We start from the raw sequence: 27,388 nt of genomic DNA, 5'->3' as shown, positions 1-27,388 counted from the left end.
GTTAACCACTTGGCCCCCAGGTTGGCTCCTGGCTAAAGTTTTGAATTTCAGAAGTGAAGAAAAATATGATAAGCTTGTGCATTTTACTGTGTCAAGTTGCTCAAGAAAAAGACAAACCTCCAGCTGTTCAGAAATGACCCTTGCATTTTGAAGTTTCATTTGGATGAGAAATGAATCAAAACTTAAATCTAACATATAGTCTACATAGCATACCTTAACGTAACAGACTTATGTGACTATAACATAACTATAATATTCTCTACAAACAACCCAGACCGTGTCTGTCTGACTCATCTTCTTATCTCACCCTTTATAGACAACCAAGAACGGAGTTAAAGAGATTTGTTCAGATTTCCCTTCCTCAGCATTCATCTCAAATCTGGAATTGAGAAGGTTCATGTGTAATCAGTCCATTCTGCAGCTTCGGTTTAACCCTCGAGTATTTCTTTCGGGTTTAACCCAGTTAGTAACAGAAAATATGCTTTTATCTTCACCCCACAGCCATGGTTGATGACACCCGAAACAAAAACTATTTTTATTTTGTACCTACCTTTGCCAACCATGGCTAAACTCTTGATTTGGGGCTCAGTATTTGGGACACTGAATTAGAAAGAGTACTAAATGTCTTATTTGTTCCCTTTATTAATAAAATTAGAGATGCATAGAGGCAGACTTGATGGCCTAGTGGTTAAAAAATTCAGTGTGCTCCGCTTCAGCAGCCTGAGTTCATTTCCCCATCGCAGAACCACACCACTCATCTATCAGCACTCATGCTGTGGCGGCAGCTCACATACAAGAACCAGAAGGACTTAAAACTAGAATATACAACCATGTACTTGGACTTTGGGGGAGGAAAAGAAAAAGAGGAAGATTGGCAACAGATGTTAGCTCAAGGTCAATCTTCCCCTCCCCTCCAAAAAAATTAGACATGCGTAGAGAGTGTAATGCCCTATTGCGAGTTACTTGAATAATAATTTTTGGCCTCTTTAAAATTCACGTTTAGGGGACCAGCCTGGTGGCATAGTGGTTAAGTTTGCACCCTCTGCTTTGGTGGCCTGGGGTTTGTGGGTTCAGATCCCAGGTATGGACCTACACATCACTGATCAAGCCATCCTGTGGCAGTGTCCCACATACAAAGTAGAGGAAGACTGGCATGGATGTTATTAGCTCAGGGCCAATCTTCCCAACCAAAAAAAAAAAAAAATGTGTTGAAGATGCCAGTGATTGGAGATTTTTAATTAGGAAAACCTAGTAAATCTACTCAGGGGCTGATATTAGCTGTTACAGAATAGTTCTTTACAAAATTTCTCATGTAGGATCTATAAATGTCCCCTTGTTAATGCTTAAAAATCAATGTGCACAGTATGATTTCAACTATGTTTTTTTAAAAGCATAGAGAAAGACTATAAGAAAATACACACAAAATTTTAGCTAACAGCTGTATACTATCAATGTTTTGAGTATGGATTTTGCAAGCATTTCCAATTTTTCTATAATGAACATGAATAATTTTTGTCAGAAAAAATAAACTTAAAAATTCAGCATATACAATATGTTACATACTTTACACAACATAAAAATTCACAGCAAAAGATGGAAAGAAAACGTCAAAGTGTTAACAGTATTTATCTCTCAGGTGTAGAAATATGGGAAATTTACTTTCTTCATTTTTGTAATGTTTTAGACATCTTGGTAATAATCATGTTTTAGATCCACAGGGATTAAATGAAAGAAACATGGAAGCATTTTAACACTGATTTACCTTTCTTTGGGCAATGGCTGTACGGAAAAGTTTCACAGAAGAATTTTATGACCCAGTAATAATAAAAATCATGCTCATAATAACAACAAAAAGCAATATTTGTATGAACAGTATTATGTGCCAGCACTATCTAAGCATTCACATTTTTTTGTCTTATTTTAGCTCTAAAACAAACTTATGAGCTGTATTGTTATTATGACACCATTTTATAGGGGAGAATGTGAAGGCTAAAAGGGAGTAAGTAATTTATCCAACAGCTAGCAAAGAGTGAAGTCAACATTTAGACCAAAATCTCTGGCTTAAAAGCAAAAGGATAAGGATAAAAATGAAATATATGGAAAAGGCTCCTTCCAACAAGGTCAGGATCTGTTTATTTGCACCAAATTAACTTCCAGAGGAGAAGGGCCCTCTTCCAGCAGACAGACCCCAACTCATGAACATCCAATTTTTTTTCTCCCCAACGCCCCAGTACATAGTTGTATATGCCCAGGATCCAAATTGGTGAACCCCAGGCCACAGAAGCAGAGCCTGTGAATTTAACCACTACACCACTGGAGCAGCCCCATGAACATCCAGTTTTACACTTTCATCTGGTCTTTGCCTGCACACCAACTCTCCATACGAATGACCTGCATGCTCAGTAACCCTAGCTAACCCCTTTTCTATCAGTGTTTGTGTAATGTGTACCTGAGAAAGAGAGAGAGAGAGAAAAGGGGAGGGGGAGAGTGAAGGAGAGGAGAGAAGAGAAGCAGAAGTGGGGGAGCCTCCAAGGTGTTGGTGCCAGCAGCAGGCTTCCTTGACCTCCTGATGCAGGTCAATCATCCTATGATGTGTTATCTCAGTTCTGTGGACTCCTTGTTAGCCCTTCTCATAGTTGTAAGTTTGTAAATCACTGTCTTTCTGACTTGACTCTCAGCACCATGATGACCGGAATGGAGTCTCTTTTATCTATATGCTGGTTTGTCTAGCATAGTCCCAGCTTATGCTTGTTTTTCTGATGTGTTTATTAATAGTGCCCCTTTCACTCTCAAACAGATCTGGTTTGGACAGTGAATTGTAGGATAAGCCTATTTTAGTTTAATTCTGTCTTCACTGCCTAGAGTACCTGGCACATTTTGAGAGCTTTCTATAGCTTTCTATATCTGTTGAGTGAATGAATGAATGCCCCACTACCGCCTGGGAATCCAAGTTCCAATTTCTCACTTTTCCCAGTGCTAAGCAAGAGCTTTCCCTGGGTGGGTTCTGTAGGGTTAGTATTCATGATGGTGAATTGAAGTGAGACATCTAGTCCCCTTGTCACTTCTTGTGTCAGTCAGGGTTCACCCAGGTAGGTAGAAAAATTCTAAGTTATAGAACTAGGTATTTGCTAGGAATTTGATCTTCACAATTGTGGGAGAAGCTGGAAGGTGGAGGTCCAGGAGGGGAGTTGGATGATGAAGGGAGTCAACAACCAGTCATTCTATGAAGCCAAGTGTGTCTAACCACCAACATGGGTCTATAGGGGGGAAGCTCATGGCAAGGCTGTGGGACTCTTGACAACCTTCAGAGCATAATGGCCGGGCTTTCAGTCTGCCTTCCAAAGCTCACATCAATTCATCTTTGGTCTAGCGCAACTCAAGACCATGCAGGGAATGGGAATCTGGTAAACACGGTTTTTGCCTAACCAAGTTGACACAGCACAAACCAGCACACTTTTCCTCTGTCTCCTCTGTCTCCACACCTGCACTGTTCTTTTTATCTGTGGCTTTCCCAGTCTCCCTCAGCATCCCACAGACTTTCAGATGATTCTTTATTCTGTTCCTGAGAAGAGACCCTGGGAAGATCCTGCCTTATTTCTGAGCTTCCTCTGAAAGATGAAGGAATATTTCAAGTCCTTTGTGTACCCAAAGTCTCATTATTGTTATTATTTTACCTTGCAAGGCTTGGATGAGAAAAGGACTGAGCCTCAAGGGAGCAGCACTTTTCCTGGAAAAAAATAAAACCCTTCCACTTATGATGGTGGAGTCAATATTGTATTTATACCATGGCTTCAGTTTGTTTCTGTGAGCTCCTCTGGGTGCATAATCACCATGTATAATATTGGTTTTATCAACAGGGAGGAAAACGACTTTGTGATTTTTAAAATCGACTTCTAAGTGAACTCAAGGCACACAGCCACTGTGTCTTTAGGGATGATCCTGGTTCTGGTTGAAGCTGCCGTGTCTCAGAGAAACAGATCATGAAGAACGTCCACGACTCTTCCCTACCTAGGCTGCCATATATCAAGCTAGAACTGGTGGGAGAGACCTAAAACCAGTAGGAAAGCTTGGGAGTGAGAGCCAGCTAGCACAGCACCAATGCCAATTTGATGGGCAAGTTTATTATTAGGAGTGTATGACCATGCATTCATATTTGGAATCACAGAGGCAAGGAAACTACAAAGATCAAGTGAGAAAGAGTGAGAGGCCAAAAATATGAGTAAAATTTGGAATTCAGGCAAGGTCTGGGAGCTGCAATTTAGGCATAGCAGTCTGGATTTATTTTGTACTGATATTGCCCCTCATTTTCAGGATGCTCTATTATGATCTCCATCACTTTCCATCTATCTCTGCCTCTGTCTCTATGTCTCTTTCTCTTTCCCACTCTCTCACACACATCATCATCATTATCATCATTTCAAGGCTGGTGAAAAGTCTGAGAATAGAATAAGATATTCTGAAAATCCAGACCATGCCATGAATTAGCCAATCTACATGCTGGCAACCGACAAAAGTCATTTGAGAGTGCCCTGCCATCATAAGGCCGTTGAGGACACTTTGATTTACCATATTGCACCTGCTTGTACCACTGTAAACTAACAGGCTCACACTTGTTTAGCCCAAATTTGGGTTGGCTGTATTTCCAAATATAGAAATTCACAGTGTAAGAGATTGACCGTGACAGTGTCAACGTCATGACGCTTGGTGCATATTCTATAAATCTCTGTCCTCCGTCTAACCAAAAAACCTTATCTGCTCTTCCCTTATGATATCCAGCTTTTGCTGTCATATGTTATGGTAATCTATGTCACATCTCTCTCCACTCAGATGTAAAACTCCTTTAGCTCAGTCTGTATATCAGAATTGTCATCCAGTTAAGTACATCTAAATAAATCAAACAATAGATTTTATGACCTTAACATTACTTGACAATTCAATTTAATTACTAGCCATTTATGTTACGTTTTCTGTACTATTTTATGGTTTTCTTATATTTAATGCTTATTTTCAATAATGGAGTACTTGAGGATGGTAGTTTTTCTTATTAATCTGCAAGAGAATGTCGTTCATGTCAATATATATTACCTGATGATGGGGTAAAGACAATGGACGCCAATGAGGGTTCAGATGCACAGTATGTTAGGGAGGATAAAATATTGTCATTGATTCAGACAGACATGGGTTCAAAATCTTACTCTGCCATTTACTAGGAATATGACTCTGGACAGTGTGGATGATAATGCCCATCTCTTGGATTGGCCGTAGAGAAAAAGCAAGATATATGAAAAAAGCTTAGCACACAATTCATGCTCAATACATGGCAGTTTCAGACATTTTTCTAAATTTCAGAATCAATAAAGTAATTTTAAAAAGTCACAAAATCCCATCACTTAGAGTGAATGCATTAAAAAGCATCATGGGGCACTTTGACTCCGAAATCTAAGGCACTAAATTGAATGGGTTCCAAGAGGCAAGTGATGCTTAGGTAGGTACATTTCTAACTTTCTAGTGATGATGACATCAAGAATCACAACTATGGGGACCAGCCCAGTGGCACAGTGGTTAAGTTTGCATGTTCCACTTCAGCGGCCCGGGGTTCGCTGGTTCGGATTCTGGGTGCAGACCTATGCACCACTTATCAAGCCGTGCTGTGGCAGGCATCCCACATATAAAGCAGAGGAAGATGGGCACAGATGTTAGCTCAGGGCCAATCTCACTCAGCAAAAAAGAGGAGGATTGATGGCAGATGTTAGTGCAGGGCTAGTCTTCCTCAAAATAAATAAATAAATAAAATTTTTGTATAAAGCGCAACCATGCCCTCTCATATGATGCAAGGGGTGTCTGTGGCCGAGCAGGGGCAGAGGCCACCCAGGGAGTGTCCATCTGCTTACTCTAATGCAACAAGGAGCCAAGATGGTGGCTATACACTCACCCCAACACCAACCTCTTTAAATGCATGCTCCAGCTTCCTGTGAACAGACCCCAGAGAGATAAGTAGAGTAGATGTTGTTTTTAGAGAGTGTCCAGGAGGCCAAGAACTCCAGAAGTGCAAATATTAATACCAGATAGTAAAATTCCAGACCAAAGCTACAAGTCTCAGCCGCCATGTCATCTGTCAGCTTCCTGGGGCTACTGCCTCATGGCTCTTGCAGATGTGGAGCTGAGTTACAACTGTGGAAAAGATTTGATATCCAGAATGAAGATTAGTGATCTTGAAGTGCTATGTCTTCTGTGTTCTTACCCTCCCCTATCATCATCTTTTCCGTGTGGGGTCATGATAGGAACTAAGGATGTAAAACAGAAAAGGATCTCTCCAGTATATAACTCCTTGTGCCTCGTAGGCATGGCTGTCTCCCCAAAGCGCCCTCCCAGTGGCTCATACAGTAATCTTTGCAATATCCTTCACTCCTTCCTCCCTGTGATAGCTTTGTGATGTGGCAACTTGCTAGGCTGAACTACAGTCCCTGGAATTCCCTTTCTAGTATGTCTGTGGTTTGGATGAGCTACAAGGGATACTTCTCACAAGAGTTGGGGGATGGGAGAAAGGCAGCAGCCAGTTTGCAGCATATACATACCCTGGTATTCAATCAAACACTGTTCTAAGTGCTGCTGTAAAGGCATTTTTCACATGTAGTTAAAGTCATTAATCAGTTGACTTTATGTTAATCAAAAGGGAGCGCATCCTAGGTGCGCCTGGTTTAATCAGTTGGAAGTCTTTAACAGAGAAATTAGGTCTTCCCTGACCCAGAGGCTCCAAACAGCAGCTAAGTCTGCAGTTTGTTCACCTTCCTCCTCGATCTTCCTTCCTGAATGCCTGTCTACGAGCAATAAGCTTTAGCCCATGCCCATGGTCCAGCCTGCTCGTGAGCTTCCCTCCCTGCCTGCCTGACCTATGGTCTTTGGGCTTGCTTAACCAGCCGCATAATTGCAAAGGCAATTCCAAATAATAAATCCATATATAAAAGCCACACATTCTACCAGTTCTGTTTCTCTCTTGAACCTAACCAGGTACATTCCCTCTCACCCCTCATCATTCAGTCATTCACCAAATCCTAGGCAGTACCTTAGGCAGTATCTTAATATCTCTGATGATGATATTGCCACTTGGGGAATCCAGTTCTAATTTCTCACTGCTCTCAGTGCTAATGGAGAGTAATTTACTTCTATCCTTTCCCTCCGCCACCAGTCAAGTCCAGAATACCATGAGTTCTCACCAGAATGTCTAAAACAGCTTCAAGACTTGCTATGTGGCAAGCCACTCTTATCCAACTTACTTTCTCCATTGAAGACAGGATAAAGTCTCATAAATACTAATGTGAACATGTCAGCCCCCACTTAAAACTCTTCTGTGGTTTTCCAGTGGATGAAGTCCCAGATCCTTGACATGTCCTAGAAGCTTCTGTACTACCTGGTTCCTCCCCATGACTCTACTATCCCTTCATGCCACACTCTACTTTTGCACTGCTACCCAGTGGCCAGAAATGTTCCTCCAACATTCCTTGTGTGGTAGGCAGAATAATAGTCTCCCAAAGACGCCCACATATTAATCACCAGAACTTCAGAGTATATTATATCATATGGCAAGGCAGAATCAGCTGACCTTCAGGTGTGTGATTATCCTGGATTATCTGGGTGGGCGCAATGTTGTCACACGGGCCTTAATTAGTGAAAGAGGGAGCCAGGATAGTCAGAGTCAAAGTTTGAGAGAAATTTGAAGATGCTACAATGTTGGCTTTGAAGACGGAGGGAGGGACCATGATCAAAGGAACAAGGGTAGTCTCTAGATGCTGGAAAAGGCAAAGAAGTGGATTCTTTCACTGAGCCTCCAGAAGGAACACAACTTGCCCAACATATTGATTTTAGCCCAATGAGACCCTTCTGACCTCAAAATTGTCAGATAATAAATTTGTATGTTTTAAGTTACTAAGGTTGTAGTGATTTGTTAAAGCAGCAAAAGGACTCTACTATATCCACCATTGGGAACTTATGCAGCAGTGCAATTTCAGAACTGATGGAAAATACTTTCAACTTTGAATTTTTTAAGTAAAAATAATTATCATTTACTATACCCCATCTTCATTAATGCAAGGACATCTTAACTTTTGTTTTGAAATCGTCAAACTTATAGAAAACTTACAAGAATAATAAAAGAACTTCCATTTACACTTGATCCAGATTCATCCATTTTTAACATTTTCTCACATTTGTTCATCATTCTTCTTGACATTTCTTTATCAGTCTCTCTCTCTCTTTTTCTCTGTTTTACTGTCTCTCTCTCTCTCTATATATATATCTACACATTACTTATAAATGCAGATAGTTAAAGAGAAAATTTTAACACAAAAAATTAAGAAAGGATATAATCTCAGGATAAAGCAAAATCTCTTATATTTAATAACCTCACAATATGGACCTTACTTTTTCCTTGTTTTATGATGGACCAAAGAAAACTTCATTATGGAACAGCACTGGTTCATGGACAAGCATGCAGAAACCACTGTAAAGTCTTACTTACATACCTTTACTTTTACTTTTAAATGCTTCGTTTTCACAGAAGCTTTATACCCCGACACAAGAGCTGATTCCTCAGTTTGTGTTCTTGAAACCTGAACCCCTTACTGTTCCCCATAACATTTGCATACTGCCCACCATCCCTCTAGACTGTAAAGTCTTTGAGGGCAGGAAGCATAGTTTCATTCACCATGTCATCTGCTTAGAGCAGAATCTGGCATGGTAGACATACTTTTCAAAAATATTTATTGATCATGTTAAAGAATTGGCAAGAGAACAGATAAAGCATAGAATATGAAGCTTGTTTAAAAACAACTATCATTGTATGAATCCCAAATACAAAGCCAAACTCAAAGGTAATGTACAAATAAAGCTGCCATGAATATTCATATATAAGTCTTTGTATGGACATACAGTTTCTTTTCTCAGGAATGGAATTCGAAGGAATGGAATGACTGTATCATAAGGTAAGTGCCCATTTAACTTTTTTAGGAAACTGTCACAATGTTCGCAGAGGTTGTAGCATTTTAAATTCTTACCAGCAGTATATGGAAGTTCCAGATTCTCTTCATTCCAGCCAACAGTTAATGTGATTAGTCTTCCTGATTTTAGCCATTTTGACAGGTTTATACTCATTATGGCTTTAATTTGTATTTCTCTAATGACAAATGATGTTGAGCATGCTTGTTTGCCATTCACATATCTTCTTTAGTGAAATGTTTGTTCAAATCTTTGACCATTTTTTATTGTCTTTTTTTTTTTTTACTTCTAATTGAGTTTTGAAAGTTCTTTATGTATTCCGGATATAAGTGCTTATCATATGTGTGCTTTTTAAATATTTTCTCACAGTCTATGGGCAGGGGTTGGGGCAGGAAATGATTAGAAAATGTAGTCTTTGCATGATAGAAGTGGCTTATCATATTGGTAGTGGTTTGTGACTGTACACATTTGTGAAAACATATACCTAAAGGGCTAAGATTTATGGTATATAAAATATGCCTCATTAAAAAATACTATATTTGCATCATAAACTGTAAACAAGAGGATTCTTGGAAGATGGCAGAGTAGGAAGCACTCACAATCTGTCTCACAGACAGCAACTGTACGGGCAGAATCTGTAGCTATTTTGGAAGTTTGGAATCTATTGACGGTTTGCAACTTCCAGGGGAAGGCTTGGATGGTAAATTGTGGTTAATTTCAATTCTTAGCTTGGAAGCAGCTACCCATCCCCCGCCTCTCTAGACCCTGGGGCAAGAACCCATGCATGTTTTCCTGGAGCAGTTTGTATAAATCTTACAGGAGCCAGAGTGGGCAAAAAGAACCCTGTTCTCCAGATATCAGGGATCTGTGTTCTGATTGCTGATTACTGCTTCTAATCACAGAGGTGCAGTGAAAGAGGACAGCAGCCATTCAGGTTGCACCTCCTCACACTGTTGCAAGCCCCTCCTGCACCAGTTGAAATGACTTCCAAGGGATTTGAAGGGTCGACATCTTTCTTGCCACCCTTCATTTCTCTCTGTTCCCTCTTTTGGAAGTCAGACATTAAACACTAAGATATTCAAAAGCAGCCCCATGTTCAGGGGAAATTAGAAAGTCACTGTACATGCCCAGGGAAAGTCTCAGGTTCAGGAAAGACCTGAGAAGACCTTAGGTTTACACTCCAGGCTGATCTTCAGAACAGAGACAGCCTATAAGAATTAAAAACATAAAGACAAATACAAAAATCAGCAAACTCTAGGGAATGGAAACAGTCTGATTTCCAGAGTTACCACATTATTAGATTCAAATGTTTAGTTTTCAATTTAAAAAAATTACCTGGCATGCAAAGAAATAGAAAAGTATGGCCCTTTCAAAGAAAAAGTGAACTAATAGAAACTGTCCCTGAAAAAGACCTGTTGTTGGGTCTACTAGTCAAAGACTTTAAGACAACTATCTTAAAGAGGCTCAAAAAACTGAAGAAAGAGGTGGAGAAAGTAAAGAAAACAGTGTATGAAAATATCAATAAAGAGAGAGAAAATCTAAAAGGAAATAAAAAAGAAATTCCAGCACTGAAAAATACAGTAACTGAAATGAAAAATTCACTAGAGTGATTCGAAGGCAGATTTGAACAGGCAGAAGGAAGAATCAGTGAACTTGAAGATAGGGCAATGGAAATTATTGAGTCTGAGGAACAGAAAGAAAAAAGATTGAAGAAAAGTGAGCAGAAAATAAGGGATCTGTGGGTCACTATCAAGTGGACCAACATATACATAGTGGGAACCCCAGAAGAAGAGAGAGGATATTTGAAGAATTAGTGGCTGAAAACTTCTGAAATTTGTTGAAAGACAAGATTATAAACATCCAAGAGGCTCAACATACTCCAAGTAGGATAAACTGAAAGAGTCCCTCCCAGAGACCCATTATAGTCGAACTATCCACAGACAAAGACAAAGAGAGACTCCTCAAAGTAGCAAGAGAGAAGTGACTCGTCACCTGCAAAGGATCTTCATTAAGATTATCAGCAGATTTCTCATCAGAAACTTTGGAGGCCAGAAGACAGTTGGCTGATATTTTCAAAGTTCTAAAAGAAAGAAAAAAACCTGTCAACCAAGAATCCTACATCTGGCAAAACTGTCCTTCAAAAGTGAGGGAGAAGTTAAGATATTCCCAGAGAAACAAAAGCTGAGGGAGTTAGTTACAATTAGATGTGCCCTGTAAATGCTCTGGGGAGTCCTGAAGGTTGAAATAAAAGAATTGTAGATAATAATCTGAAGTCGTATTAAGAAATAAGGATCTCAGTAAAGCTAAGTACATGAGCTATTGCAAAAATTAGTATTATTTTAACAATGGTTTGTAACTCCACTTTTTGTTTTCTGCATGATTTGAGACTACTACATTTGTAAAATTTTTAGTTTAAAAGCTAGTTTTATTTTAATTTTGATTTTTAACTCCACATTTTCTTTTCTACATAATTGAAGAGAGTAACACATTAAAAAATATTAGTTCATGTTTTGAGATATACAATGCATAAAGATCTAATATTGTGATAACAACTGAAAAGGTTCAGGAAGGAGTTGTAAAGGAACAGAGTTTTTGTATATTGTCATTTTATTATTATTATTATTATTATTATTATTATTATTATTATTATTATCATTTGCTGAGGAAGATTTGCCCTGAGCTAACATCTGTTGCCAATCTTCCTCTTTCTGTATGTGAGCCACTGCCACAGCATGGCCACTGACAGATGAGTGGTGTAGGTCTGTGCCTGGGAACGAAACCTGAGCCACCAAAGCAAAGAACATCGAACTTAACCACTAAGCCACTGGGATCGGACCAGATTTTGTATATTATTGAAGTTAAACTGGTATAAATTCAAATTAGAATCTTATAACTTTAGGATGTTAAATATAATCCCCATGATAACCACAAGGAAAACAGCTATAGAATATGCACAAAAGGAAATGAGTAAGGAATTTAAACATTTCACTACAAGAAATCAACCAACCACACAGAAGACAGTATAATATGAAATGAGGGGAAAAAGGCTACATATATAGAATAGAAAACAAACAGAAAAATGATAGAAGTAAGTCCTTCCTTGTCAGTAATTACTTTAAATGTAAATAGGTTAAACTCTCCAAAGGACAGAGATTGGCAGAATAAATTAAAAAAATGTAAACATGATTTAACTACGTGCTGTCTACAAGAGACTCACCTTAAATCCAAAGACACAAAAGAGTTGAAAACGAAAAGATGGAAAAAGTTATTCCACACAAATAGTAACCAAAAGACAGTGAGGGTGGCTATACTATCAGATAAATTAAACCTTAAATAAAAAAAGTTTAGGGGCTGGCCCCATGGCCGAGTGGTTAAGTTGGCATGCTCTGCTGCAGGCAGCCCAGTGTTTTGTTGGTTCAAATCCTGGGCGCGGACATGGCACTGTTCATCAAACCACGCTGAGGCAGTGTCCCACATGCCACAACTAGAAGGACCCACAACGAAGAGTATACAACTATGTACCGGGGGGCTTTGGGGAGAAAAAGGAAAAAATAAAATCTTTAAAAAAAAAGAAATTTATTAAAAAAAAAGTTTACAAAAGACAAAGAAGGACATGATACATTAATAAAAGGTTCAATACAGTAGGAAGATATAACAATTACAAGCATTTATAGACATGGGTAACAGACCATCAAAATATGTGAGGCAAATTTAACAGAATTGAAGGGAAAAATAGGTGGTTCTACAACAGTAGTTGGCAACTTCTATACCCCACTTTCAATAATGGCCAGAACAACCAGACAGAAGACAAATAAGGAAATAGAGCACTTTAAAAACACAATAAGATAACTAGATCTAACAGATGTCTACAGAACTCTCTACCCAGTAATAGAACACACATTGTCAAGTGCACATGGGATATTTTCCAAGAAATTGGAATCCCTAGGTGAGAATGTAAAATAGTACAGCCACTGTGAAAAGCATTATGGCAGTTCCTCAAAAAGTTAAAAGTAGAATAACTGTATCTTCCAGCAATTCCACTTCTACGTACCCTAAGAATTGAAACCAGGGTCTCAAAGAGATATTTGTACACCTATGTTCATAGCAGCATTATTCACAATAACTAAGGCATGGAAGCAGCCCAAGTGGCCATCAATGGATGAATGAATGAGTAAGTAAGATATGGTATATAGATAAGTTAGAATATTATTCAATCATAAAGAGGAAGGGAATGCTGACATACGCTACAACATGGATGAGCCTTGAGGACATTATGATAAGGGAAATAAGCCAGTAACAAAATGCCAAATATTGTTTGATTCCACTAACATGAGATATCCAGAGTCAGACTCATGAGACAGAAAGTGGAGCAGTGGTTGCCAGGGTCTGGGAGGAAGGGGGAATGGGGAGTTATTATTTAATAGGTATAGAGTTTCATTTTGTAAGATGAAAAGAGTTCTGAAGACAGATGATGGTGATGATTGCACAACAATATGAATGTGCTTAATGCCACTGAACTGTACACTTAAAAATGGTTAAGATGGTAAATGTTATGTTATGTGTATTTTACCACAATAAAAAAATTGAATAAACAAAATTATAAACCAATAGTAAAATTCACTATCAAAAAGTAGCTTTCCTTCAAAATCTAATTTTATTTCTTTTATTTTCCCAGATATTTTTCCAAGAAATTTTATTTTCTTTTTTTTTTAGCCCACATAACCACAGGGTTATCTGGCAAAATCAAAAGGACATATCCAAAATCACAAGGATGTATCTACCACACCACAACATAATTTACTTCATCAGAAAAATTTCCATAAAACCATCATTGGAAACACACGCTTCTGGAAGTGAATATATCAGTTTATCCCTTCATAGAGTTTAATAGTCAAACTTTTCTGAGTCACCTTTGCCTAAACTACCACAGAGACCTAGTCATATTCTCCTTACCAAGCATCCTTCCAACCTGTGTAAAATAAAGACATGAAGTTAAAAGAAGATGTCAGTGAACATAATAATTTTTGAAAATCTCAAACACATAAACAGGCTTAAAAAATCACATGCTAGTCTTCTTTAGTTTCCAGACCACAATGGATGCCCTGGAAATGATTATTGTAAGGTCCCTGTGATAAATGAAATCCAAGACGGTTCCACAAATTATGAATTTATGGTGGGAAAATAATTTCTCTCATTTACTGTCTTATCCTAGTTTTCTTTCCTCCAAAAAAATATATGAGTGTGGGAATAAAAAAAGAAAAGAAACAGGAGGCATACTTGCAATATTTACAAAGCAAAAAAGAAATGTTCTGTGAATGAAGAATGTTTTTACAGTATTTCAGATTTGGCAGGACATCTGGTGTGGATATTATTGAGGACATTAGAAGCAAATGGATAAATTCTGTTATTAGTTCCCTTGCTATGCTACCATATGGAAATCTCTTTTTTCCCCTTACTCCATCCCTTATTGACTTGAGAGAGACAAAAATCAAATTAAAAATGACTTTGTGAACTGCTTCCTACCCGATTCTTGGACTGCCTAAGGCTGTGGCCTGTTTTTAGCACATAGACTCAATTCCTGACCTCAACTTTCTAAAATAGGTTTCCATGCATTAGTTTGAGTCTTTTATAAAAATCAGAGTTGTAAAAAATTAAGAATCTGGAAGACTTAATATTGTTAAGATGTTGCTCCAAATTGATCTGTGTAAAGCCAATGAAAATCCGAGCAGTTTACTTTGTAGATAATGATACTCTGATTGTGAAACTTACACGTAAAGGACAGGAAGTAGACTAGCCAAAACAATTTTGGAAAAGAAAAAAGTTGGAACCCTCACACTACACAATTTCAAGATTTAATGTTAAGCCACATTAACCAAGACAGCATGGTACTGTTAAAAGCATGGACCACTGATGGAGTCTAGAATCAATGACGTGCCAATAGTAATGAACACTCCTAGGGCCCAGATCTTTGTTTCTAAATACCATTTTCCAATAATAGAAACCAGACCTCCTTGTAGAAGTAGTTGATTCCAAATGTGGGGTAGGGAAAATATAAGATGATCCTGGAGCATCTTGTGGTGCCGGAAAGTAAGGAAGTGCTCAGAAAAGAATGGGGGCATGTCAAAGTTCACAGGAGCCAACCTGAAAGCTCCCAATGTCCAAAGCTGGAACGAATTGAGCAAAAAAATAAATAATGATAGATTGGATTATAACAAATAGATTACAATAAGCATCCATGTGTCCATAATGACACGAAAAATAATTGAATAAATAAATGAGAGAAGATACCTCTTCCAGATAATAAATATAGAAGAGATGATGGGAATAGAAATACACTGTAGTGAAAATTGTTGTAAGCAGAATCTACCGATTAATGCTGAAATTAATGGGCAAAACTTTGAGGAGAAATACTATTTTCCTGGTCTCAAATTATTTCCCATAAGATATACAAAGAGATAAACAGTAATTATAATAACAAAACAAAAAGACCTAGCAAATACCACCTTGGCCAAGTGATCAAGGTGAGCATCACCAACAACAAGACATATTTGACTTCATGCACCCCGATACAATACGCTAAGAAAGGATCTTCATTTCTTGGTCCTCTGCCAAAAATGAGTAAGTTAAATATTCATGAAAAAACACTAGACAAATCAAATTGTAAGACACTCTGAAAAATATCTGTCCAGTACTCTTCAAAAGTGTCAAGTCCTGGATGACAAAGAGAGACCAAGGAACTATCACAGATTGGGAGAAAATATGGAGACATGAAAATTGAATGCAGTGTGGAATCCTAGATTGATTCATGGGACAGAAAAGAACACTAGTGGGAAGACTGATGAAATCCAATTAGGTCTGTAGTTTAGTTTTCTTTAGGTTTTTTTTTTTTTAAGGTAAGGATCTAGGTACTGTCTCTTTAACAAAATTCCCCTAGTTACCATAACGCAGTCTAAAAAAAGTAGCCCTCATGGTGAGCTACTGTGACTATTCACTACATTGAAGAATAAAGAATAATGAAGGATGTGTGAACACATGCTAATAAATTAATGCTTCAGAAGGTGCTGCTAATATATAACTCAACCCAAGGAGACACCATCGTGCAACAAAAATAATTTCACACTTCATTATCTACTGATCTCCTCTCTGGACTTACTGGTCTCTACATCTGTTGTTCTCTCTTTCCTCCTTCCATCTGTCTCTCCTTTTTCCTCTTCCCCCTCCTTCACCCATCCTTTTGCAATTATGTTAATACACAGTGTAGAATTGAAGTATATTTTTAAGTAACTGATATTATTGAGTTTTATAGCTTCTCTACTTATGCTTTTAAAAAGTTTCTCTCTTTCAAAATAAAAATCTAAAGCTATATTAAGGTGATTGCTCTTCCAGGTAAATCTTAAATTCGTATAGCATGTGTGAGGTTACTGGCTCTTGATAGAGAATGTTTTCCTATCGCTGGCAGAAAGCTTAGAAGTCCATTCAGAATGATGTTGTCAGAACACATTTTCATGAGATACTTTGAAATAGACAAAAAAAAAGAGAACACAGAAATTTTGTTCTTTAACATTATAAATCAACCCAATTTTCATCTTCTTATTCATAATCAGGCTCCAATTGAACACATTATATAATTGGCCAGCTAAAATATAAATAATTCCAAAATGTGATGGCTCTTTTTTTATAGAAAAGCACAATTTTTAATTGCAAAAGAGAGCTAATCAAATTCTGTTATATTTCCTTTTCCATCACCACTACTTTTTCAGAAAAACAAATTATATTGGGTACTGATATGGTACAAATTAGGTAGATGAGAGGTGCTCCCTGAGTTAGCTACCCCGTAATTCATACCAAAATTGACTTCAAGTGGGGCTCAAGCACTTTCAGAATCTGGCTGTCATCCTAAATGCCTTCACTGGGGGAAACAAAATGTTATTACTTTGTAAAAAAATTTCCTGCAGATTTCCTAAGTTGAATTACCTCCAAGGTAGCTCTGAAAGAGTTTGATCAAAAAAGATCCCAAAATCAAGAAGAATATGAGTCTATGTTTGGAAAGTGAAATGAAATATAGCATTTCTCAATTATATGAGTATTAGGTTTCCTAAATCTATTCTTTCTTCACTCTTTATTCCTGCTTACTTCTGGCCCTGGACTGCAGTAAATGCTAAATACAGGAAAAGAGAATGAACTCCAGGTGTGTATGTGCAAGTATGGGTGTGCTGGGTGCATGGGCTGGGGGAGTAGAGCCCAGACTGCAGGGATATCATCCTATATTTAGAATAGCCTGCTGATTGAAAGGCCCCAGCTATGAGCAGAGCTCCCAACCACATTCTTACTAGGAGACAACCAAAATAACTAAGCCTTTGAGGAAGCCTGAAACGTGAAAGAAATAGTTCGAGATACAAAATTCTGACCTATAGCAAAGAGAGGTAATTCAAGTAACTAAAGGATACTTCCTAAGTCTTTCTATTAGTCAGAGAAATATGAAAAGATTTCTGCATTCATAAAACAGGAATAGGGGAGTTTTAAAAAATTTAAATCATGATTGTTTAGATTTTTTAAACTTCAATAGGAGGGTTGAAAAATACATTTAAGGAAATCTACAAGAACAAAAAGAAATAGAGACCATAATTATGGGCGATATAACGGACAAAGAGATTAAATCAGGAAGTCTCTAGCAAACACTGTAGTTGCCTACTCAACGTCCATTCTCTGTTTGTTCCTTATTAATGTTTAGTTTAAAGGGGACCTCCAATGGCTTCTCCCATTCCTCTTCCCTCTTCCCTCCACCTTCTGACTGGACCACAGGAAGGAAACCTGGAGAAGGAGCACCCACCGTGAGATGTTGAGGGTGAATGGTACATGCTAATGATGATGGCTCAGGAAAAGAGAATGGCCCTGGCTCTATATGGCATCATGGAATTGCCGTACCAGAACTAGAATTCTTACCTCTAGATTTTTTATATATGAAAATTCAAACTGTATTTTGTTGAATGAACCACTTCAGTCAGGTTTCTATTTACCTGGAAACAAGAATGTTATCTAAAATAATTAGATAACTTTAAGATAATACCATTCATTACTCACTAATAACATAACGTTATTCATTTATAGCATTCAGATAATATTGGAAAATAAGGCTATCTAATACAAGATATAACATCCAACTAATAGAAAAAATTAGTCAAGAGGGAAGGAAGGGAGGTAGGGACAGAAGAGAAAACAAAAGTGAGGGATTTTCAAACAAATTTTTAAAAATTCTAAAAGATGAAGTGATGCAAGTGTTTTATATTTGGAAAGGTCTCCCGACTCCTGGAACAATTAATAAAAAATGCCCACATTTTATACAACAAGGATAAAGAGATCATCTTAAAAGTTCTCTGATAAAAAATAAGTAATACACACAAGATATAAAAATAAAATTGAAGACAAATTTTAAGCTAGAATTCTTAACCAGAGTGTCAAATAAAACAATTTTCAAACACACATGAACTCAGAAAATTTATCTTCTGTACAACCTTTCTTAGATGTTGGGTCAGGATGCACTTCAGCAGTGTAAACCAAGAAAGACAACATGGGATCCAGAAAACACTCATCTAACCCAGAAAAGTAGTGAAGAACAGTCTCAGGATTATTGTTCTCTCATTCTGCTGCAGAGCTGTCAGTCCAGACTGAAGTACATGAATGAAAGGTAATTAGAAACTCTAGGGTGGAAGACAGTTTCAAGATACTTGTGGTCTAACTATGAGATAACAAGTACAAGTTAGAATAAAAAGTCAGATTCCGTGTGACAGATTTTATGTACTTAGTAGAAAAGCAGGACACATTAGAAATATAGTAAGGATGGTATATGTTTTGCACTTCACAAAAAAAAGAAAGGCAACCAGAACACCAGGAAAATTAGAAAAAAAAAAAAAACCTTGTACAAGAAAGGAATGAACCAAATATAAAGTAGGCCAAAATGTTGCATGATTTTGAGCAATTGCAAAGAATGAGAAACGGAATCTGTTTTGACATTCTTTCATCGGCCCATAGATTGTAGTATTACAACTACTATCCTACTACTTGATGATACAGTGAGAAATAATTATGTAGGCAAGTAATGTAAATATTGATTTTCAATTTTTAGAAGCAATGGAATGCTTGCTAATGGTTATGAAACAGAAAGTAAATCATGCATCTTGACCATGTGAAAGTACAGCTGAGAGAAATGGAAAGGTAGAAAAAGGGACAGAGAAGGAGGAATGAATGGTACTTACCAACACCCTCACTTTATAAAGTGGAGAGTTGAGAGGGACTATCTGTAGTTATCCAACAGGATTTATGAGACATATATATCCTAAATACACAGGTAGTATGTATCTGTATGAATGTGTGTATGCTTGTATGTATGTATGTATTATGTATATGCGTGTCACTCCGAGTGTGTAATTATGTGTAATTATTTGGGGAGGATGAAAGAAGAGGATGGCAAAAGTCACCTAATATTCACCAAACATTGTGGAAAAAAACCCAGGTAGTTCCTGAAATTAGGATGCCAATCCTAAGAATAAGCATATTATTTAAAGAGCTAAAAACAGAAATAGTGGGACTGGAGGATAAGAAATGATGAGGCAATATGACACTATTTTTTTATGTTAACCTTACAGATATTTGACTGTTCTTTGAAAAGTACAAGTGCATGACAATGAGTGGTTGACCTGAAGCTGCGTGGCGTGGGGAGGGCAAAGAACCTGGAAGCAGACTGCCACAGTCTCAGCCCAGCTTCATCTTTCACTGGGTGCAGGCAATCTCAGCAACGTGTCTGAATCTCGGTGTCCCTATCTGTTTGAGAATCAAAGGAGGGAAGTCTCTCGCACATGGCAGATTCCCAATAAATAGGAGATTCTAGCTCTTCGTGTCCCTCACAGCCTGGAACCTTCTTAAGAATGACACATATGACTCTTAAAATAAGAAGCTGGAAGAAGAGATTATTAATTACATTGGAACAGAAAAAAATAAAATGAAACGAAACATCTCAGAAACAAATTTAAAATAAATGGATATGAACAGCTGTCAGCTTTAGCCAGCCTATAATTGAAAAGGTCATTTTAATTATGCATGTATTATTTTGTGTAATAAAGAAGAGAATGAGGTAACATAGACATTTAATTAGTTTGTCAGCCACTCCTCCCCCAAATTACTAGAGGATGTTTGCTTTTTTGTTTTGGTATTAATGTTTTCTATTTAGATTTTATGTAGGCACACATTGATACTGCAATATATATGTTCACGCACACACCTAGGAACTCTTAGTACATTACCTGTATGCTTAGTTTTTCTCATTAGTAAAAGGAGATTATTCAATATATGGTGCTGACTAATTTTTTGGAAGGGATAGAATTTACCTCCTCATCTCAGACTGTAAACTGAATAAAATAAATTCATAATGAATCAAAGTGCAAAACATAAAGGATTAAACCATTTTAAAAAACACATAGTAAGTAGTACCAATCTTAGAAAATGAAACACCTTCTAGACATAAAGGAAAATAAGAAATTGCAAAGCACAGGATCAATTCATTTTTCTATATGAAAATTTATGATATCTGATGTCACAAAGACAAAATGAAAAGGCAAAACACAAACCAAGAAAAATATTGGCATGGGGTTTCTGCAAACCAACGAGCTAACAATAGGAAATATGTGTAAAGGAAATCATAGATTTTTTTTTAAATAATCGAAAGATGTGAAAAACGTTCAAGTTTGTAAACAAAGAGCTGCAAATTAAAACAATGAAATACTGCTTTTTTCTCATCAAATTGCAAAGTTAAAAAAATAACAGTAAATCCGAGCATAGATGAGGAGAAAAGGACACACTTGAACACTAAACTTGTGCTGAGTTTGGCAGGGTCAGCCCCAAAAGCAAGCCAACTAGCGGCCTTGGAAGCCTTGCTACCAGCAGGCAACCCAGACTCAGTTATGTTACTTACGGTACACAAGGCAACAAGGCCCTGGACAGGTCTCCTAGGGGAGGAGGTCAGTTTTACAAGAGCTCTGAAATGTTTATCACCTTTGAGTTAAGATCCTCTTTTAGGAATGGATAATCTGATGTTCAAAGATGTGTGTGAGAGTACGAGGATATTCATCATAACGTAGTTTACATTAGCAAAATAATGTGGCAATGTAAATGTGCAAACATAGGAAATGTTTAAATAAATTGACATATCTATATAATGATACATGACATTAAAAAGTAACTTTTTAATGACTTGGGAAATACTCAATAGAATATTTTTCAAATAAGTGGATTGAATGGAACTCTATTTTCTTAAATATGTGTTAATGTTTGTCTTAGTCAGCTCAAGCTGCTACGACAAAATACCATAGACGGGGGGTTTTAAACAGTATACATTTATTTCTCACAGTTCTGGAGACTGAGAAGTCCAAGATCAAGGTGCTGGCTGATTTGGTTCCTGGTGAGACGGCTTTTCCTGGTTTGTAGACAACTACTTTCTTGCTGTGTCCTCACATGATGGAGAGAGACAGAGAGAGCTCTGGTCTCTGTTCTTCTTTTAAGGACACTAATCCCATCATAGGGACCCCACTCTTATGACCTCATCTAAACCTAGTTACCACCTCCCCACACAAGATCCCACCTCCAAATACCATCGCACTGGGGGTTAGGGCTTCAACATAAGAATTTTGAAGGGACACAAACATTCCATAACAATCTTAAACGTTTGTTATTTACTGAGATAACCTTTTTAATTTTTAAAATTTTATATGTATTAATCTATTTAAGTCTCCAAATCACTCTATGAAATAGATGCTATTAGTGAGCATATATCCAGAATATACATACATACTTACATACACACATACATATACATATATATACATGTTTATATATAAACATGTGTCTAGACATATAAACCCCTTATAAGTACATATACATGTACATACAGGTATAAGTATATATAGAATTATATTATTTGCTTACAATTTTTCCTTCCCTCTCTTGCCTTGTCATGGTTCCCTATCCATGGGAGGAGTATATTCCCTGCCCCATTGACTCTGATTGGCCATGTAAGTAGCTTTAGTTTAGTGAACCACTACTAGATGCTATGCGAGCAGACAGTTTAAAAAAGCTTGTACCTTCTTTGCTTCTGCATTACCAAGAAAGGAATAGGCATTGGGTATTCATTGGGCCCAGAATGAGATGAGTGGTATAGAGCTGAATACACCTACTACCTAGAGTCAAGGCAAGTGAAACTGGCTCAGCCAAGTCAGCTAAATTCCAGGCAAATTATTAATTTGTATATTCAGGGTCAGGAAAAATAAATGTCTGTTGTTGTAGTCTGCTGAGATTTTGTGGGTTTTTGTTAAGCAATATTATTATGTAATAACTAAGTAGTACAATATGCCTAAAGAAAGACTTTAGTGATAATAATGTCTAGGTAGCAGAATTAGGAATGATCTTCATCATCTTCTTTACAGTTGTAGAATGACTTTAAAACTAGTGTGTTTTACTTTGTTTCAATTTTACAACATTTCTTTAGATAAAGCAAATTACTCTCACATTTACATTATTTATTTGTATTTATATACAGAACTGTCTTAAAATCATTTTGATTTGGAACTTTTGATATTACATACTATTCAACATTTATGCAAACTCAATTTTAAAATTCAACTTATTCCATGTCTTAAAATGTCAGTAGTTAAATAATCTCCTGGCTCAAAGAGTTACTTAGACTTTTTGGAAAAGCAAATTGAGGAATCAGTGAATTAGTATTCTACCTTATCGGGGATATACAAATTTCTTCAAAATGTCAAAAGAGTGGTATAATAAGTTGCTCGTGGAGATTCGATTGTGTAGAGCCACAATCTTATAGAAAAGGCAATCTTAGTCTATTTCAGTTGATCTAGAATTCCGAAGGAACTTTAATTTATACAACCACTGGAACATCCCATTTGGATATGTTGGTTGAGCTGTGATAAATCATGGCGACCTTTGAGAACATTGGTGAAGCATTTGATAAAGCGGTTAAGGGGAGAGAGTCCATCAAACAAGATAGTGTTAAGGAACTGGCTATAATTCCAAATTTATTCTTCATCGCGCTTCTCAGTTACTGCCCCAAAGTCCCTTGAGCAGGGAAAGCCAAGGTGGTGAAGAGTTAGCTTCCTCTCTGCCATTTAGACTTCCCTTAAGCTGCTTGCTCTCCTGGGTGTCTTGGACCTAAGAGTAAAATATAGGCTGGTCCCAAGAGGTAGACGTATAAAAACATAAAACCCATTCTTATAGTACTACAGTTAATTTTTTCCATGTTGATCTCTCCAACTGAACTTTAAGAACTACTAAATGGTAACTGCCTTAGGTAAAAAGAGAATTAAAAACCCCGAATCTTTTGAACAGTTTAAATGTTCATGTTAATATCCAAATTTCCCTATTGTCATGCTTTTCTACTGCCTTCTTTCATTACAAATAACATTGGGCCTAAATAATGTACAGAAGTCAAAATTCTATAATGCTTTCCCTGCTTTTGCTCTCCTGGACTCGATAGTCGCCTCTTAGAGGCTGCTTGAAGTAGACAATAATGTGAATTACAGAAGACACAGTGGATGGCAAGAGCATCTTGTTGCTCATCAAAAGATCTCTTCAATGCCTTTTCCTGAAATAGAAGTAGTTAAACTGCAGATTGCTGCGTGAATATTTGGGGACACTGAGAGAGTATCACTTTTCGACCAAAGAATCCAAGTGTGTATTCACCTTATTGATCTCAGGAAATCCACTGACAATTTAGAAATTATTAAAAGAAATATAGACTTTCATTAATTTCCTCATTGGAATTATTTCTTCTTTGGATATCCCTTTTTTTCCTTCATTTCTCATTCAATTTTTATTTTTGCTTTTTTCTGACTTTCTTTAAAAAGTCCCAATACCAAGTTTCTCTTAAAAACTCACATATTGAAAGCAAAAAAAAAAAGGAAGAAAGAGAGGGAGGGAGGAAAGAAAGGTGGAAGGAAGGAAATTTTTCTATTATCTACCCATATTTACCTCAACACCTAAAACATTACTTGGATCATGAATCCCGATTGATCCCCATATTCGGATTTGTGAGGCTAAAACCTGTGTTCTGTGGAGAGAAGAGAGTTATAAGTTGCTCCATAAACCTCCCTTAGCAGTATCCCCCTTACTCTTGTTGGGCATATGGTTGGTATGAGAGCTGAATATTTTGGCAACCTCAGGCATCTTTTTGTAAATTATGCTCACTTTGCCACTTATTCAGATGCTCCTATGACCTCTTTGTGGAACTAGCAGTTTGTGAACAGAAGCAGTTTAATGTAGGCTGATGCTTTTGGAACCAAAGGAGCAGTCCCTGCAGCGCCAGTGTGCTGGTAAATATTTAATAATCAGCTCTCCGTTTACAAAGTCCTGCTTGCGGTGTTTGCCAATTTCCAAGGTATAAATAGCCCCACCATGGCCAATTGTAAGCTACTAACATTACGTCATTGAACTCTGAGTTGGGGAGAGATGCACATAGCAAGCACTCACAAGCAGGTATGAAGCAGCTCCAACATCTTTCAGGACTTATTGGTTGGATTTGTTAATCCTTCAAGCACTTGTGGATGCCCTGAATCAGCCAACTCAAGTTCCCCTTCTAGTATCCACTCTCTCAACATCCTCCTGGTGCCACCTATCCTGTCCTTATCTCTGCCTACCTTTGCCTCCTACTTCTTAGAGAAAGCATTGTGGTGATGTGAAAATATTCCATCAAATTCCTGCCCCTGCACATACAATTTCCCATCTCTGCATCCACCCTCACAGTGTATCTTCCATCCTCTGAGGAAGAGGTGGTCCTTCCTTTGAGTTTACTCCTGTATTCGGGAGCCTATCTCATCAATTCCCTTTACAGTTATTCCTACTCTCCTGGAGTTTTAATCCCTTTTCTATTCCTTTCTCTCTCCTAAGCATACAAATATGCTTAAGGCTTGCTCTTGACCATGGTTCAAGAAAATCTCACTTTCTTCTTTGTTCTGCCCTCAATGTTTTTTCATTCTTAGTTAAGCTTCTTGAGGGAGTATTGTCATAGGCAAAAATCTAAGATGGCTCCCCAGATGCCCAACTTTTGGTGTACATACCCTGTATAATGCCCAGGATTTGTGATGTGATGGATTTCACTCCCATGGTTAGTCATTTCATATGGCATAGTTGACTTTCCAAATGGGAGATTATCCAGGTGGACCTGAGTCCTTTAAATATGGCTCTATACTATCTTACACCATACACAAAAATTAACTAAAAAAGGATTAAAGACTTGAATGTAAGACCTGAACCTATAAAATTTCTAGAAGAAAACACAGGCAGTAAGCCTCTTGACATTGGTTTCAGCTACGTTTTTGTGGATCTGACTCCAAAGGCAATGGAAACAAAAGCCAAAATAAACAAATGGTACTACATCAAATGAAAAAGAAAAAGTTTCTGCACAGCAAAGGAAACCATCATCAAAATGAAAAGGCAACCTACTAAATGGGAGAAGATATTTGCAAGTCATATATGCAACAAAGGGCTAATATCCAAAATGTATAAAGAACTCATGCAACTCAACACGAAAAAACAAATAGTTCAATTAAAAAATGGGCAGAGGAATTAAAAACATTTTTCCAAAATCAACATGTAGATGGCCAACAGAGACATGAAAGAATGTTCAACATTACTACTTGTTAAGGAAATGCAAATCAAAATCATAATGAGATACCACCTAACATTTGTTAGAATGGCTATTATGAAAAAAACAAGAGATAACAAGTGTTGGTGAGAATGTGGAGAAAAGGCAACCCTTACGCACTGTTGATGGGAATGCAAATTGGTGCAGCCATTATGGAAAATAGTATGGAGAATCCTAGAAAATTAAAAACAGAACTACCACATGATCCAGCAACTCCACTTTGGATATTTATCCCAAGAAAATAAAAACACTAATTCGAAAAGATATATGCACCTCTACGTTCATTGAAGAGGAATTTACAATAGCCAAGATACAGAAACCATCTAAGTGTCCAGCAGTAGATGAATGGATAAAGAAGACATGAGATATATACAAAGTGGAATACTGCTCAGTGATAAAAAGGATGAAATCTTACCATTTGTGACAACATGGGTGGACCTTAAGGATATTATGCTAAGTGAAATAAGTCAGATGAAGAAAGATAAATATTGTATGATTTCACTCATATGTGGAATCTAAAATTAAAAATGAACAAAGAAAATGAAAAAAAACAAACTCATAGTTACAGAGAATAGATTGGTAGTAATCAGAGAGAAACAGACTTGGGGGAGTGAGCAAAATGGGTGAAGGAAAGGAGGTCAATTGTATGGTGATGGATAGTAACTAGACTTTTGACAGTGATTACTTTGTCATACATAGAGATGCCAAACTATAATGTCCACCTGAAATTTATAGAATGTTATGTATCAGTTTTACCTCAATAAAAACAAATATGATATCTAGAGATCAGAGACAAAGAAGTCAGTGATCTGAAGCATGAGAAGGATTTGATACATCACTATTGTCTTGAAGATGGAAGGGGCCATGTGGCAGCCCCTAGGACCTGAGATCAGTCTCCGGCAAACAGCCAGCAAGGAAACAGGGACCTCAATCCTGCAACTACAGGAACTGGATTCTGCCTTAATAAGAATGAAATTGAAAGTGGATGTTTCCTCAGAGCCCCCAGACAAGATCTCACCCTGGCAGACATGTTGATTTTTGCCACAATGAACACAGAAGTTTTCTTTATATCGCAGAAGGTCTTTATGGATGCCCAAGGAGCCAATCATTTAAAATGTTATGACATATGAGTGAAGCAAATTCAATTAAGTTTTGTATGAATGTTCTCTCGTTATATACATGGTATGATTTATTGCTATCTTCCTACATTGTTTTAATGTATAAACATAGAGACTTACATGCCTCCATTTGGATCTGCCAATAGGCAGTCCCAGCATTGGGCTCAGCACCGTTCAGAAAGTGGAATCTTCGCAGAAGGAGTTTACAGTCTAGTTGGAAAAAATAGCATATGTACCCAAATAACTATCATACAAGGAGAAAAGGATGTGTCATTGAAAACAGAAATAAATTTCTATAATTTCAGATATAAATTTCAGAAAAAGGAGTAATTATTTCTTGCTGGAATAACACAGAAGGTTTTATAAACAAGGTGGTACAAAATACTCAGTCTAATGTGCAAATTGAGCTAAACAGTATTTTCCATCACTTTAGTAGAAAGCCACGATATCACCGTCTGTTTCTAGAAATGTTCTCTCACAGAGCACTCTGGATACAATTCAATTCAGAAAACACTTCTTTGGAAATTAGTTACTATTCTCAACGGAAAATTTCTGGGTTTTTAACCTTATTAAG

General features: G+C 37.2%; 1 long non-coding RNA gene across 1 annotated transcript; it reads right to left on the bottom strand.

The window, feature by feature from the left end:
* Window positions 1–23,077: 23,077 nt before the first annotated feature.
* On the bottom strand, window positions 23,078–27,154 carry LOC138919799 (uncharacterized). The gene is made up of 3 exons (XR_011430381.1): window positions 26,935–27,154; window positions 24,025–24,103; window positions 23,078–23,205 (listed from the first exon to the last, which is right to left on the bottom strand). It is a non-coding gene; the product is annotated as an uncharacterized lncRNA (long non-coding RNA).
* Between the last annotated feature and the right edge of the window lie 234 nt (window positions 27,155–27,388).

This window comes from Equus caballus, chromosome 21, assembly GCF_041296265.1.
Source record: "Equus caballus isolate H_3958 breed thoroughbred chromosome 21, TB-T2T, whole genome shotgun sequence".
Classification (NCBI taxonomy): domain Eukaryota; kingdom Metazoa; phylum Chordata; class Mammalia; order Perissodactyla; family Equidae; genus Equus; species Equus caballus.
Note: the sequence above shows the minus strand (reverse complement) of the source record. Positions and strands in the feature narration are given on the sequence as shown.